We start from the raw sequence: 17,295 nt of genomic DNA, 5'->3' as shown, positions 1-17,295 counted from the left end.
GGTATAGGAGCATGTTGGCCTCAGTCCTCCGCCACAGGGGTTTGGACCTGTCTTCCAACAAGGACCTTCAAGACATTCTCAAGTCTTTTGAGACGTCTAAAGAACGTCGTCTTTCCACTCCAGGCTGGAATCTGGACGTAGTCTTAAGGTTCCTTATGACATCTAGGTTCGAACCTCTCCAGTCAGCTTCCTTCAAGGATCTTACCCTCAAGACTGCTTTTCTCGTTTGCCTTGCAACAGCTAAGAGAGTCAGTGAGGTTCATGCCTTCAGCAAGAACATTGGTTTCACAACCGAATCAGCTACATGTTCTTTTCAGCTTGGATTCCTAGCAAAGAACGAGCTTCCTTCACGTCCTTGGCCTAGATCGTTCGAAATACCTAGCCTCTCCAACATGGTAGGTAACGAACTAGAGAGAGTTCTTTGCCCTGTCAGAGCTCTCAAATATTATCTGAAGAGGTCTAAACCTATTCGAGGACAGTCAGAAGCCTTATGGTGTGCCATCAAGAAACCCTCGAGACCCATGTCCAAGAATGGGCTTTCGTACTATATAAGGCTTCTGATCAGAGAAGCACATTCTCACTTAAAGGAGGAAGACCTTGCATTGCTGAAGGTAAGGACCCACGAAGTAAGAGCTGTAGCTACTTCGTTGGCCTTTAATAAAAACCGTTCTCTGCAGAGCATTATGGATGCAACCTATTGGAGGAGCAAGTCAGTGTTTGCATCATTTTATCTGAAAGATGTCCAGTCTCTTTACGAGAACTGCTACACCCTGGGACCATTCGTAGCAGCGAGTGCAGTAGTAGGTGAGGGCTCAGCCACTACATTCCCATAATCCCATAACCTTTTTAACCTTTCTCTTGAATACTTTTATTGTTGTTTTTATGGTTGTTACGGTAGGCTAAGAAGCCTTCCGCATCCTTGGATTTGGCGGGTGGTCTATTCATTCTTGAGAAGCGCCTGGGTTAAAGGTTTGGTAGAGGTCCTTTAGTAGGGTTGCAACCCCTTGTACTTTGGCACCTTTGGGTTGATTCAGCCTCCAAGAGGAACGCTGCGCTCAGTAAGGAAGACGAACTTTAAATAAAAGGCAGAGTAACGGTTCTATTCGACTTCCTTACCAGGTACTTATTATTTCATTGTTATTTGAGATAACTGTTATATGAAATTTTGGGATACTTAGCTATCCTTTAATCATGTACACTGGTTTTCACCCACCTCCCTGGGTGTGAATCAGCTACATGATTATCGGGTAAGTTTAATATTGAAAAATGTTATTTTTATTAATAAAATAAATTTTTGAATATACTTACCCGATAATCATGATTTAATCGACCCTCCCTTTCCTCCCCAGAGAGAACCAGTGGACCGAGGAATAATTGAGGAGGTGTCAACAACAAATGATTGAGTACCTGGCCACAGGTGGCGCTGGTAAGTACACCCCCTTCTAGTATTGTGATAGCTGGCGTATCCCTCCATAGAATTCTGTCGGGCAACGGAGTTGACAGCTACATGATTATCGGGTAAGTATATTCAAAAATTTATTTTATTAATAAAAATAACATGTTTCAATAATGGGGATTAAGAACAATAATGGATCATAACCATTAAAGGAAGAGAGAATTGCTCTCTTATATGTGATGGTCTCACAATAGGCTGCCCATGAAACACCTTGTAGGTTGGAAAAACTTTGGGCTACAGCACTGACTGTTTGGCAACAAGTTGTCAGACTTGTCAGGCCTGCCGGCACCTGCCGGCGTCTGCCGGGCAGGCATGGCTATTGAAGGAAAGTATTGTCTTCATAACATTGAGTGATAGGCCGCCGGCAACGGCTCTGCCGGCTGCCGGCCGACAACAGCCCCGCCGGCTGCCAGCGGCAGCGGCACTGCCGGCCGGCAGCAGTATCTGCCAGCGGCAGCGGCACTGCTGGCTGGCAGCAGTATCTGCCAGCGGTCTCTGCCGGCGGCGGTGGCTCTACCGGCGGCGGTGGCTCTGCCGGCCGCCGGCGGTCTCATGTATCTGTCGGCCGGCAGCCGAGGATCCTTCCATCAAGGGGACCCAAGGCAGTCGGCGGCAAAAGACCAGGAATGGGTGGCCGCCTGCCGGCCGGCAGTCGGTACCCGAATATCCAGTGTCTTTGGCCCAGTATGAAAGTACGAGAGAAAGAAAGGATGGAGGAGGGCAAGGGTTCAGTCTTGCCGACCTGTATCCAGAAGGAGGGTTCAAGTGGAAGGGGGAATTAAATTCAGGCTTCCACCCAACCATATCCCAGTCATGAGGGATAATGGAAGGCGGTCCAAGGGAGGACCGATGAACACACTAAAGAATATGAGGATACCCGCCAGCAGCCGGCCTAACCGGCGGCAGACGGTGAGCCTCAGGCCAGTCCTACAAGAACCCTAGGGTCAATGTAGAACGACGGCCAGGAGGGTGTTGGATCATTCAACACGAAAGGGATAGCAGAGAGGGGGGTAGGTGTCCTATAGGTAAGGTAATGTCCGAAGGCACTACCCAACCTAAAGGATTCTGGTCTCGGAAAGTAACCTCAGGTAGGGGAAGTCATTTCCCCAGGTTGGGTTAGTCAAGGGAGAGGGTGTCCGTAGGACCCCGACTCGCAGGAGAGCAGAATCTCGTACCAGAGACCCTAGGCAATGAAGAAATCCTTTCTTCGGTCTAGGGTCTACCAGCACAGGACTGTCTGCTAGGCCAGGGAAGGGGGAATTGTCATACTAAACTCCCAAGTATGGCCTAGGGAGGTCTAGCCTCCTGAAAGAGCAGCTTAACCTGACCTGGGAATTCATTTCACAAAGACAGGGAGATGCCTAACACAGACTGATACTCTGATGTCCCGTCCTAAACTCAAAACCGACTCAGTGGTTAGGAGAAAGAAAACAGAACATCTCAGTAAAACTTTGCCAGAACTCTGTTCACAGCAAAGAAAACTGAGAATAGCCTAGGCTAATCAGAGGGAAGGGGATTGCTCTTAAATCTCCTAGGAGATTGGTATCGACTTAAAAGGTATACGAGGGGTCAGTCTCCCCTTAAAAGGCAATACAAGAGCAATGGGGACATGTATGAAAGTATACTAAAGCCCCTAGGCTTGTAGCCTAGGAACATTGAGAATCGATCACCGAAACTCTCTGTATACTATCTTGGAAGAGGAAAGCATAATTAAGTAATACAGTATCATACAAGTGTAAAATATTGCCTGTGCTTCAATACAACTTTACCAGGAAGGTTATATCATGCATGAAGTGTGAGGGTGCCTAGGCTAGGAAGCCTAGCACTCATGAGGCTCGTTCAGAATAGCCAAATTCACGACAACAAAGACATAATATAAGAATCCCTAGCTAAATATCTAAATAGCTAAAGTTATTAAAGCGTATAAATTCTGGGAAAGGGTCGTTCTGGCTAATTAAATGAACAGAAGAACGAACGCTTCACTGACGCCATCCGGCTGGCAACAGCTCTTGTTACGTTAATTACGATCTCAATCGAAAAGAAAAACTGGCAAGAGCTTACATTTACACAAGATAAAGATATTACTCAACTTTCCAGAAGCTGGGGAAGACATCATAGCGTCCAAAAAACTTCAAAATAGCGCGAGAGAACTGGGAAAAACACCGGTCTATCGAAGCTACAAGCGAAAGAATGACGGTGGCGGACAGGCGCACTATTTGCAGAGCAGTAGTGACTCGTTGAGAGCGATGTCTCTGGAACGACTCACATTATTCTTGCCTCTCTTTCCCCTCGTAGTGAAAGCTTTATTGGGGGTGTAGATAGCCATGAGACGTGTCAAGAATACGTCCTCTGATATTACGCGATATCCCTTCGTAAAAAAGGAGTTAGAATTCTGGATACCTTTGGTAAATTCTCTGGGATATATCACTGTAGTCAAATATACCTAGGAAGCTACCTTTGAAGGAACTTCCATCAGGACGACATGGCCTGAGCCCAAAAATAATGATTAATGTTTTATTATCAAATCTACATTTTGTGCTTATACAACATAGCGACTTGATTTACAATAAACTTAAAATGTAATATAGTTTAATACTGGAATATACTTAGGAAGAAAATTTAAAACAAGTTTCTAGGTAATATAAATAGGATATAAAATACAGTATAAAACCAAGATACACGTAGGGCCTATAAGATTACACTGGTTGTGAGTTTAAAAGTTTGACTAAATATGATCTGTTCATATTGAAGCAAGAGAATTTTAACTCAAGTGGAAGACCATGGTACAGAGGCTAAGACGCTACCCAAGACTAGAGAACAATAGTTTAACTTTATACTATCATTTTCCTAGAAGAGCTGCTTACCATAGCTAGTCTCTCTTCTGCCCTTGCCAAGTGGTAAGTAGCTACTGACCAATTGCAGTGCAGTAGTTATCCCCTTAAGTGAAGAAGTGTTTGATAATCTCAGTGTTGTCAGGTGTATGAGGAAAGAGGAGAATGTGTAAAGAATAGTCCACTATATTTGGTGTATGTGTAGGCAAAGGAAAATTGAGCCATAACCAGAAGGGAATCCAATGTAATACTGTCTGGCCAGTCAACAGAATTTTTGGTTATCTTGCTATTTTCAGGTGTATGAGTGAAGAGGAAAATGTATAAAGAGAAGACCATAATATTCACTGCATGTGTAGGCAGTGGAAAATGAGTAGTAACCAGTAAGGGATCCAGTGTAGTACTATCCAGCCAGTCAAAGGGCCCAAAAACTCTGTAATGGTAGTATCTCAATGGGTGGCTGGTGCCTTGGCTAACCTTATGATAGGCAATTCTTGTGCAAATGAAACCTGGAGCAGGTTGCAAAAAGACACCATAAAATGTTTTGGTGTTACAGTACCATCCTCTTGTAGTGTAAGTATTTGTATTTGTTAGCCAGGCTATTTGATTTAAACTATATCATCTTACATACAGTAAAGGATAGCAGTTTTCCACATCATTGGGTATTTACTTCTATCTTACCTATTGAAAGCAACCCTGCCTGACAATCTGCTGGACTGGGATTTGAGACCCACTCAACCTCGATAGTTTCTTGTAGTTTCTACAATCTCAGCATCCTTGTGAGCTAAGGATAGGGGGTTTGAGCGGAGTATATAGGCATACCTGCTGTGTTATCAGCAGCCATTGTCTGGCCATCCCCTGTCCTAACTTGGGTGGAGAGGGGGCTTGGGCGCTGAACATATGTATATAAGGTCAGTCTCCAGGGCATTGTCACTGTCCCTTGCCTCTGCCATTCATGAGCGACCTTTAAAGAACAGTACCTTCAAACCATCGTTCAATGCTGATGTCTGCTATGGTTCACACACAATTTCTGGTATAACGGTAAGTGGATTCATCAACAAATAGTGTTTTCTTGTTCAATGCAAAGTAGAGCCGTCAACCTTCCTAAATTATTCACATTTTTAATCATACTGATATTTATCAACTGATATTCGTGAGGAGTTTGAAATTTTGAGTCTTTTGGGGGTATGTTTAATTTCCAGTACTTTACCTCTGCTCTTAGGTCAGCTTCTCTATTCCAATGAATGTCATTTGTTCTTGGAATTCATTTTGAATGTCGAGAAAATACCAAAGTTAGGAAAGTCTGCAATGCATTTGGATGCCCCTTTTTTATTATTAAGTCTATCATATTCAACCTTGTCTTCATTACTATTACTGCATCCTTGGTGTTAACCTATTATTATTATTATTATTATTATTATTATTATTATTATTATTATTATTATTATTATTATCATTATTATTATTATTATTATTACAGTATGCTAAAACCCTAGTTGGAAAAGCAGCATTCTATAAGCCGAAGGGTTCCAACAAGGAAAAATAGCTCAGTGAGGAAAGGAAACAAAAAAATAAACAAATAGCGAGAGAAGTAACTAACAATTAATGTAAAATATTTTAAGAACAAACAGTAACAACATTAAAATACATCTTTCATAAATAAAACTATAAAAACTAAAAAAAGAATATAACTATGGCTGTAACTTAGCTAGTGATAATAATTTTCAAATAGCAGTCTATTTTCAGAAGTATACAGTAGAACTACACCTAAACGTTCCACCTGAATAAGTACGTAACTTTTAGATCTTTAAACTAATTCAAACATGACATTAAGCAGTTGCTTTTAATGTACAATGTTATGTATTCCCAATTCCATTTGGTGTTGTTCATGTAAAATGCATCAGGTACCTTCAACCAAACTTAATGCCTTCATTTCAAAACTCCTCAATTCACCGTAAGTGTGAACTTGACAAAAACACATCTCAAAAGATATAGTTACATTGTTCAACTGTTTTTTTAACTCGTAAAAACTATTAGAAGGGTAAATACATAGCATCTCCCTTCATTTAGAATAAAAATAAAAATGTGGAAACAGAGTTAAACAAACATAATACTTCCAAGTCAATGGGATAAAAAGTATGATAGCATAGTCGGCCTATGCTAAAATAATGATATTTTAAATCCCACTATAATTGAAATACAAATAGCTATCTTATACATATGGAGTCAATAGCCAAGCTATAAATCCTAGATTTTAAATTACCATCTACTTTCATTTGATGGGGATATTTTTATTGTTTTCAAATAAATCTTACTAAAGTATTATTGTATATCAAAGTCATATAAATTTTGGAAGATAATATTCCGAAAGGCATTAACTCATAAATTTGATAAGATGACTATACTAAAAAAAATAAAAAGTTTTTCGTGGAGGTTAAATATATTATAGTTACCTATAAATAATCCATCCATCCATATACCAAAGGCACTTCCCCCAATTTTGGGGGGTAGCCGACATCAACAAGAACAAAACAAAAAAGGGGACCTCTACTCTCTACGTTCCTCCAGCCTAACCAGGGACTCAGCCGAGTTCAGCTGGTACTGCTAGGGTGCCACAGCCCAACCTCCCACATTTCCACCACAGATGAAGCTTCATACTGCTGAGTCCCCTACTGCTGCTACCTCCGCGGTCATCTAAGGCACCGGAGGAAGCAGCAGGGCCTACCGGAACTGCGTCACAATCGCTCGCCATTCATTCCTATTTCTAGCACGCTCTCTTGCCTCTCTCACATCTATCCTCCTATCACCCAGAGCTTTCTTCACACCATCCATCCACCCAAACCTTGGCCTTCCTCTTGTACTTCTCCCATCAACTCTTGCATTCATCACCTTCTTTAGCAGACAGCCATTTTCCATTCTCTCAACATGTCCAAACCACCTCAACACATTCATATCCACTCTAGCCGCTAACTCATTTCTTACACCCGTTCTCACCCTCACCACTTCGTTCCTAACCCTATCTACTCGAGATACACCAGCCATACTCCTCAGACACTTCATCTCAAACACATTCAATTTCTGTCTCTCCATCACTTTCATTCCCCACAACTCTGATCCATACATCACAGTTGGTACAATCACTTTCTCATATAGAACTCTCTTTACATTCATGCCCAACCCTCTATTTTTTACTACTCCCTTAACTGCCCCCAACACTTTGCAACCTTCATTGACTCTCTGACGTACATCTGCTTCCACTCCACCATTTGCTGCAACAACAGACCCCAAGTACTTAAACTGATCCACCTCCTCAAGTAACTCTCCATTCAACATGACATTCAACCTTGCACCACCTTCCCTTCTCGTACATCTCATAACCTTACTCTTACCCACATTAACTCTCAACTTCCTTCTCTCACACACCCTTCCAAATTCTGTCACTAGTCGGTCAAGCTTCTCTTCTGTGTCTGCTACCAGTACAGTATCATCCGCAAACAACAACTGATTTACCTCCCATTCATGATCATTCTCGCCTACCAGTTTTAATCCTCGTCCAAGCACTCGAGCATTCACCTCTCTCACCACTCCATCAACATACAAGTTAAACAACCACGGCGACATCACACATCCCTGTCTCAGCCCCACTCTCACCGGAAACCAATTGCTCACTTCATTTCCTATTCTAACACATGCTTTACTACCTTTGTAGAAACTTTTCACTGCTTGCAACAACCTTCCACCAACTCCATATAACCTCATCACATTCCACATTGCTTCCCTATCAACTCTATCATATGCTTTCTCCAGATCCATAAATGCAACATACACCTCCTTACCTTTTGCTAAATATTTCTCGCATATCTGCCTAACTGTAAAAATCTGATTCATACAACCCCTACCTCTTCTAAAACCACCCTGTACTTCCAAGATTGCATTCTCTGTTTTATCCTTAATCCTATTAATCAGTACTCTACCATACACTTTTCCAACTACACTCAACAAACTAATACCTCTTAAATTACAACACTCATGCACATCTCCCTTACCCTTATATAGTTGTACAATACATGCACAGACCCAATCTACTGGTACCATTGACAACACAAAACACACATTAAACAATCTCACCAACCATTCAAGTACAGTCACACCCCCTTCCTTCAACATCTCAGCTTTCACACCATCCATACCAGATGCTTTTCCTACTCTCGTTTCATCTAGTGCTCTCCTCACTTCCTCTATTGTAATCTCTCTCTCATTCTCATCTCCCATCACTGGCACCTCAACACCTGGAACAGCAATTATATCTGCCTCCCTATTATCCTCAACATTCAGCAAACTTTCAAAATATTCCGCCCACCTTTTCCTTGCCTCCTCTCCTTTTAACAACCTTCCATTTCCATCTTTCACTGTCTCTTCAATTCTTGCGCCGGCCTTCCTTACTCTCTTCACTTCTTTTTATTCTCTTCATATGACTGACCCAGTCCCTGACCCCACCTCAGGTCAGCTGCCCTCTTTGCCTCACGTACCTTGCGCTTTACTTCCACCTTTTTCTCTCTATATTTTTCATACTTCTCTATACTATTACTCTGCAGCCATTCTTCAAAAGCCCTCTTTTTCTCTTCCACTTTTACCTTCACTCCTTCATTCCACCATTCACTGCCTTTCCTCATGCTGCCTCCAACAACCTTCTTGCCACATACATCACTTGCAATCCCAACAAAATTTTCTTTTGCTAACTTCCACTCCTCCTCTAAATTACCAGTTTCTCTTACTCTCACCTCGTCATATGCCATTTTCAACCTTTCCTGATATTTACTTTTTACCCCCGGTTTTATTAGCTCTTCAACCCTCACTAGCTCCCTTTTACATCCACCTACTCTATTCCCCCACTCTTTTGCTACAACTAATTTTCCTTCCACCAAAAACTGATCAGACATACCGTTAGCCATACCCCTAAACACGTGCACGTCTTTCAGTCTTCCAAACATTCTTTTAGTTATCAACACATAATCCATTAATGCCCTTTCTACTACTCTTCCATTTGCCACTCTTACCCATGTATACTTATTTTTATCTTTCTTTTTAAAAAAGCTAGCACTTATTACCATCTCTTGTTCAACACACATATTTACCAGTCTCTCACCACTCTCATTTTCACCTGGTACGCCATACTTCCCAATGACACCTTCTACCTCTCCAGCGCCCACTCTAGCATTTAAGTCACCCATGACAACTACTGTCACCCATGACAACTACTATAAATAATAATTTCTCTAAATCAAAAGTTGTACCGTTTTCATTTTCTTAAGCCCACTGTTCCAGGGGTAACATGTCTATAAATTTCCCTCGTATACTGTTATGTCCATTATATATTAAATTATATTCATACGAATATCTTCTGAACTCCTATTATAATCAAATCAATCTATCGGAAGAATTTTGAAATGTATCCTTAGCAAAATACTATAATTCTAGCTGATGTAAAGGCTAAAGAAAGCAGATTATGGTGGAAGTCTCTGATTGGATGAAAATCTTCTTTAACGGGGAGGGGGGGGTGCAACTTTTAGGAATTTGTCCTCAAATTTGGGAATTTTTAGAGGTTTTTAGGGACGTTAAGTGTCGTGATTTTCACTTCGACAATTATATGATTAGTTCTAAGCCCAATGTTAAGGGCGGATAACAAGACCTTGAAGAGGTAAGTCTCCCAAAACCGTCCAGGAATCAAACAAAGTACGGCTACACTTTACAATTTTATTACAAAAATAGTTGTTTGAAAAGGGAATAACATATTAAAACATTTACACTGCTTAATAAATGAAATATCTCACTTGAAACAATTACACGTGCTCGTGGAACACTAAGTCCACATCGGACTTAAAAGGAGAACAAAATACACCCAATTTCAACAAAATACCTTGGTAGACCACATACCAAGGCTTTTTATCGTAATTTAGTGAATGAATCTGATCTCCAATCACAAGGATCACCGAAATATATACAGATACAAAACTCACATCACACTTACAAAAAAAAACTATGGGGAAACCGACCTGGTTATACAAGGAGCAGAGGCGTAACAATATAGACAAATTACTTATTCTGGGGATATTAGGCAAAGAGGACGATCGGAGCTCCTGCAGCTCCGATGAAAACTCCGATTTCCCGCGCTGACTAAAGTGTCCTTGGCAGAGGGGAGGGAATTCTTACCTTCTTAATTTATAAGGGGTTGGTTAAAGCTTCTTTATCTGCCACAAGACTGAGAAACTGTTAAAGTCTTACTTTGAATACAAGGGGGAGTTTAATGATTCGGCTGAAGGCCATAATTTGCCGTAATCCACCAGCTTAGGGAGTCCTTGGCTCTAAACATATACATAAGACATTTTCATCGTGGTATAGTAAAATGACGTTACATTCGTGATTCATAAATTACAAATACTCAATTTCTTTAACACCTGCTCCTTTCCTACCAGGTGGTTAAGTTTTAGGCCCTAATACCGTCGCGTATTAGACCATAGTCATTCGTCTCAACGCCCGCGAGATCTTCCAGCCTTCCCTCAATTTAACGTAACGTTTGTGGAGTTAAATGGCGGGACTTTCGAATGATCAGTTCGAAATTCCCGACATTAAGATTGGGAATTCTTATCCTTCTAGTAATTGCAAAACACTTATAGATGATTATTCCGTCTTCAATAAGATTTATAATTACTGTGAATGACTTCAATGGGTTTTATTCATTTTCCATTGGTATGGCATCCCTTTCAATTATAATTTGATTTCGGAGCACAAACTGAAATCAGAACATGAATTTAATATTAAAAAAACTAAATTTTACTGTTTGTGATTTCACAAATACCATAATTGAAATTAAATACAGAATATATTATAATCATAGAAGATACAGGAGTACATAGTATAGTATTTCAGTAGGCTATAGGCTCAATTTTTGTTGGAGACTACCTGGAGAAAGTAATTCTGATCTGGGGAACTTTTAGGGACCGTCTAGTGATGTCCCTGACTGTGTAGACTGTAGAAGATGATTCATATCTGTCCCAGATACAGAGAGAGGATGAAGGAATTATAAGTCTTGTCTTTTAACTTGTGATCATGCAAACAATGAAGGCTTTAATGGGTAAGAAGGTACAAACTTTACAAGGTTTTACTGGTTCTATTATGTTCTCGCTATTGTTGTATTAATCAAAATACTGGAGATTCGAATATATTATAGGTGCTGTAGGTTACCATGATTGATAGTAAACCATAGAATTTCTGTAAGGGTCTTTTATTGGGGAAAAATTTTTATGAAAAGGCATTTCCCAAAATACTCTTCTTAGCTTGTGGTGGTAATTCCCTTAATGAAAGGTTATTAAATGAGATTGTTTCCAGGTGTGGCTTTAACTTTTCAATTAACAATAGGATGGTGTATAACTGTAGCTGTGTAGTTTGAGTTCCAGTTAGGGAACACTGTAATCACCTTTAATTGTAATAGTTACTGTAAAAATGAATGAGGATATTACCAATGCCTGTAGCCGTAGGCCTAGATTTTATAATCCAAATCATATGTCGATATCTACTTTCTTTGGACTTTTTGTTCCTGTGATTGAAATAGAGGGTCGTATCATTTTAATGTGCTCAATGTTTTGTTAAAAAAATTGCAGAACTTTTAATCACACACACTGATTTAATCTGGTAAGAAATTATTACATTAATTTCACATTTTTAAAGTTTTGAATGTAATAGTGTTGATTTTTTATATAGTGGAAACTGTGTAATTTGTGCAAAATACTTGCATTAAAAAAGTATATTTAGGAAACGAGAGTTTCAGGTGATATGTGTTGGAAAGTTAATCGTTAGTTGACAAAAAATATATATCAGTTGATAATTCAACATTCTCACAATCATTATTTCACTAATACGAAAAAATGAATTCTTTGTTATACCTCGGTATATACATACTGTACTGTATGAATACACATATGTCATTCATTTGAATACAAATGCATACAATCCTTAAGACGAATATATAAGCTACAGTTATTTTACTTAAGAAACAATAATTGTCTCGCTTTACATTTAGTTTGACAACTAGTTGTATCAGCCAGACCCACCAACACATCTCTCTCTCTCTCTCTCTCTCTCTCTCTCTCTCTTCTTTTGTAACACGGCTCCTTTTAAATTTAGATATAATTCTTGTTCAAAAGGAATTTAAGGTCAGATATCACAGTTCAATTCCAGGACAAAACTAAGTATTATTGCTATAGACAAGATGTCTCTTTAACTTCTACTCTCGATGCATGGCGGATGATCTTACTGGAACTAATATGGACCAGCAAGGGGTCACTTGCCTTAGGGTTGTGGTTCTCTCAAATATTTTTTTTTTCTCAGCTGAATTAATTAATGGTAATTCTGTTTTTCTAGAGCTTTACACAGCTGCTCTCCTTCTCCCATCCATGTTGGTCGGGGAAGGGAGTGCGCAGTCCTTATTTTTTGCCTGTTATCTTTGTGGACACCTTTCCCGTCCGCGGACTAGGTGCTCCTCCCAAGGGAGTTTTGTTACTTGATTTGTTTTACTTTTTCCTCAGTTAGTGATGCCGTTCTTCTTTTCCGGGGTAATCTGCTGTCAATGTGCCATCACTTTCCTGTTCCCCTGCGCCTGCGGCAGCTCTTGATCATCACACTAACCTCGAGGAACTAGCTCCGGCTAAGTTTTCTCTGGTAATACTCGATGCAAACCTTGGACTTGAACATGGTTTGTTGATTGGAAGCAAAGAGCGCTGCCTGGAGATTCGCCTCCAGAGGTTGGTTTTCTTTCTCTTCCGAGGGAAAGTTTTCCCCCCAGATGTTGGGCTCTGTTTCTCCCTTCCGAAGGAAAACTTCCCTTCATCCTCTCTTGTCTCTCCTTGGAGGGTCCCTTTTCTAGTGAAGGGGCTCTCATAGACACTTCTCTTCGGAGACCTGCTGACGGTCAGCTTGCTGATCCTTCGGTTGCTGTTCGACGTCGGGTTGGTGGAAGAAGTCCTCGCTGTGTTCGTTCGCCCACCTGTTCGTGATTCACTTCAACGTGAATTATCTCTCATCGGTCAGCCTTCACGCTTAGCTACACGATAGTTGCCTACTCGAGGATAGTCGACACATTGACCTGCCTCTCGTGCAGTGGTAACGATCGATCCAGCGTCATTGTGGTATCGCTTGTCAACACAGAAAGACTCTCCCTCTCATCAATCATCGAGTCATCAGTCTTCACGTTGGCAATCACCATTGCGTTTTGAGCAGGTTTCCCGACGCTCTCCGTGTCAACGGCCGTCACATCCTCATGCAAAGAGGATCTCCAACTGCAGCCACCAAAGGCTGTGGTTGTGGCCGCTAGGAAGGTAAGGTGGTTAACAATCGTTCATTGTTGTACCAGGAAGGCTTTGGAGACCTTCCTTCTCTGTGGCACCCGCTCCATTGACTTTCTGGCCCACCAGGTAGTGACCCTGTGGGCTAACACCATTCTGAAATGTCCAGCGGTTCGTGAATCGCTGCCTCGAGAGTTGTCCTACTTCTTGCTCGGCGTTATTTATCGACCCCGCGTTTTTTGTGGTATCCCTCGTTGACATATCTATGTCGGATGTCGACCCTTTCTAGGCTGTCAACGTTGTGGTTTCGAAGTGCTCGTCTGCTGCCCAGCCAGCTCCTCCTGCAACTGCTGCTTCTCCATCTTCCGCCACCGAGGTCTGTGCTCCTTCCCCTGACGAACATAACATCCTTCGGGGGGTGAGAAAAGCCCATGGCACGTCTTTCTGACGAGTGTTTCCCTTCCTAGTAAAGGGTCTCACATAGAGACTCCTCTTCGGAGGCTTGCTATTGATCAGATTGCTGATCCCACGCTCGTACATCGTTGGTCAGCGGCAAGAGTCCTTTCACCTCTTAGCCTCCTCAGTTTTTTTCTTCGGAAAAACTGTCCATCCTGTCTCCTCTGGTTACCGACCATCGCCTCCGTCTCCGGGGATCGCTAGACTCCGAAACTCCTCCATGGAGGGGTTCTTCCTCTTCAAGCCAAGGGACGTCGAGCAGGCTGCGGAGAGGTGAAGGAAGTACAACTCGGATTCCCTCCTTCTTAGGGCCTTTACAGCTCGGCCCTACAGACCTCCAGCCCTTCCAAGACCAGCCATACTATTGAAACGGTAGAGATTTTGCAAACAAAAGGTGCCTTAGAAGCTCTTTCCTGTCAAGGATGGGAAAATCAACAAGTCCAATCATGGAGGAAACTTCAGAGAGGTGGCGGTAGGAACCGTAAACACTAAGAGAGGTCATCTCCCTGCTTGTCCACCAGTAGGGAGATGCTTACAAAACTGCTGGACCAGGTGGATGTAATCTGAGGCCAAACCTTGGACAATCTCTGTGATTCATTCATGGTATCGTGTCCCGTTCTTTTCACCTCTCCCTCCACTGATCAAGAATTCAGTGTTTATGAGCTCCTTTGCAAAGGGATCAGCAACGGGGCTGGCCCTTCGGGCTGAAGTCCAGACCTGGTTGGAGAAAGGCCCTATCCAGTTAGTCCTCGACGGTTCCCTAGGCATCTTCAGTTATCTTTCTTGAGGAAAAGGCATCTGGAGGCTGGAGACCAGTCACTGATCTTTCAGCTCTGTACAAGTTTGTCATACAGACTTCGTTCAGTGTGGGGACGGCAGACTCGGTCAGTCAAGTGATAAGTCCACAGGACTTCATGTGTACACTGGATCTAAAGGACACATGCTTCCAGATCCCAATCCATCTGTCTTAAGGCAGTATCTGAGTTTCAACATCGACAACAAGTCATACCAATTCAAGGTGCTGCGTTTCGGCCTTTCCACAGCACGTCAGGTCTTCACAAGTGTATGCCCTGTGTCATCTTGGGCTCGCAGGTTTGGCATTTGTCTCCTTCATTACCTGGACAACTGGCTAATCCTAGCAGACTCGGTGGCAACCCTTCTTCAGCACCGAGACAAACTTCTGAGACTTTGCCCAGATCTGGGGATCATGGTAATCTCGAGAAGTCTTCCCTGCTTTCCACTCAAAGACTGGTATACCTGGGTATGGTATTAGACACCAAACATCATAAAGCCTTCCCATCAGACAGGATAGCAAGGCTGAGGAATGTCGCAAGGCCTTTCCTCAAACGAGAAGATCTCCCAGCCCAGAAGGGGCTGTCTCTCCTTGGACATCTATCATCCATGGCCCGTCTAGTTCCCATTGGTCGCCTCAGGATTCCATCTCAAATGATGACTGACAGACGAGAATCTGCTGAAGGGTGTCGATCTTCTCGTCCCTCCTCCTGATTTGATGCTGTTCTCAGATGCATCAAAAGAAAGGTGGGGGTCCCGCGTGCGGAACCACACGATCTCAGATCTTTGGCAGAGTCCGAATAGTACCTTCATATTAATCTATTGGAGATAAATGCCGTGTTTCTGGACCTTCAAGAATCCCACTACTTCCTGGCGGATCACTCAGTGTTGGTAATGAGCGACAACACCATGGTAGTAGCTAATATCAAGGAGCAAAGAAGTACTTTTTTCACAACTCCTATCCCATCTAGCAGTAGAGATACTGAGATGAGATAGACAGAAGTCCACTCGGTCTCACTAACAGCTGGCTTCATTCCTGGCAAGAGGAATGCGCTCGCCAACAATCTGAATAGAGCAGAGCAGATAGTGGGTTCTGAATGGTCTTTGGATCATATACTATCCAACAAAGTCTAGACTTGTGGGGTTCGCCGACTGTGGACCTGTTTACAACGGCCCTGAACTATAGGCTCCCGTTGGACTGCTCCCCAGTCCCAGATCTCAAGGCTCTCTGGCAAGATGCATTCCAACAACGGTGGGACAACACCGATGTGTATGCATTCCCACCATTCTAATCGGATGAGAAGAGTACTCGACAAGACCAGAACATCGATAATCTTTCAATGACCCTCATAGCTCTGCTATGGCATCACGCGGAATGGTTCCCGGACCTGCTGCTGCTGACGGAGCCCCTAAGAGAATTTCCTCCACATCTCAATCAAATCAGACAACCACATATCAACTTTTCCACAAGGCAGTAGCTTCACTACACCTTCACGACTGGAGACTATCCAGCATCTTCTCTCTGAGAGGTTTTTTTTCGCAACAAGTCGCAAAAGGGGAGTCCTCAACTTTATTCTACCAGGTGAAGTGGAACGCCTTCTGTGATTGGTGCCGTGGAAGGGGTCTCAATCCATTCAATACCACTATTCCAGCAATACCAGAATTTCTTGTGTATTGAGGGAGGAAATGCATCTTTCGGTTTCAACTGATAAAGGCTATCGCTCAACCTTGAGTCTCTCCTTTAAACTGAAAGGAATGAGCATTTCCTCATCTTTAGAACTTCCATCCTCATACAGAGTTATGAACTTACCTGTCCTCAGTCAGAAGTGAGATCTCCCCCATACCACGTGGTTCAAGTTCTTTGGTCTCTAGAAGGATTCCCGTACGAACCATTATGACAGGCAACAATTTGCCTTCTAACCTGGAAGACGGTGTTCCTACTCACCTTGGCCTCAGCCAAATCAGTTAGCGAACTTCATGGTCTTTCATTTGATGTTGCCCATTCAAGAGGATGGGTAGAGGTAAGCTTCAGCTTTGTCCCTGAGTGTGCTGCCTAGACTCAGAATCCTGGTTGGATCCTAGATTCGACTTCTTCCAGATAATGTGTCTCCGTCCTGTAATTGTCGACCCAATCATCTGTTAATATGCCCAGTAAGCAGTTGAGGCGCTACCTCAAGAGATCAGCAGCAGCTCGGCCTAGGCCTCCCTCACCGATTGTCAGCATGGGCAGAAACAAGAGGATGATCACGGAAAACACAATCTCTGCATGGGTTCATAGGGTCATTGACCTTGCTCTGAATCCCAATCCTCCTTTAGCACGTCATCCAAGAGCCTATGATGTCAGAGGTATAGCTACATGTCTGGCCTTTATGAAGAACTACGCTGTGACACAGGTATTAAAAGTGGCCGTGTGAAAACACCAAAC

This window comes from Palaemon carinicauda, chromosome 18 (assembly GCF_036898095.1).
Source record: "Palaemon carinicauda isolate YSFRI2023 chromosome 18, ASM3689809v2, whole genome shotgun sequence".
NCBI classification, from domain to species: domain Eukaryota; kingdom Metazoa; phylum Arthropoda; class Malacostraca; order Decapoda; family Palaemonidae; genus Palaemon; species Palaemon carinicauda.
The sequence above is the reverse complement of the archived record's forward strand: the minus strand, read 5'-3'. Positions refer to the sequence as shown.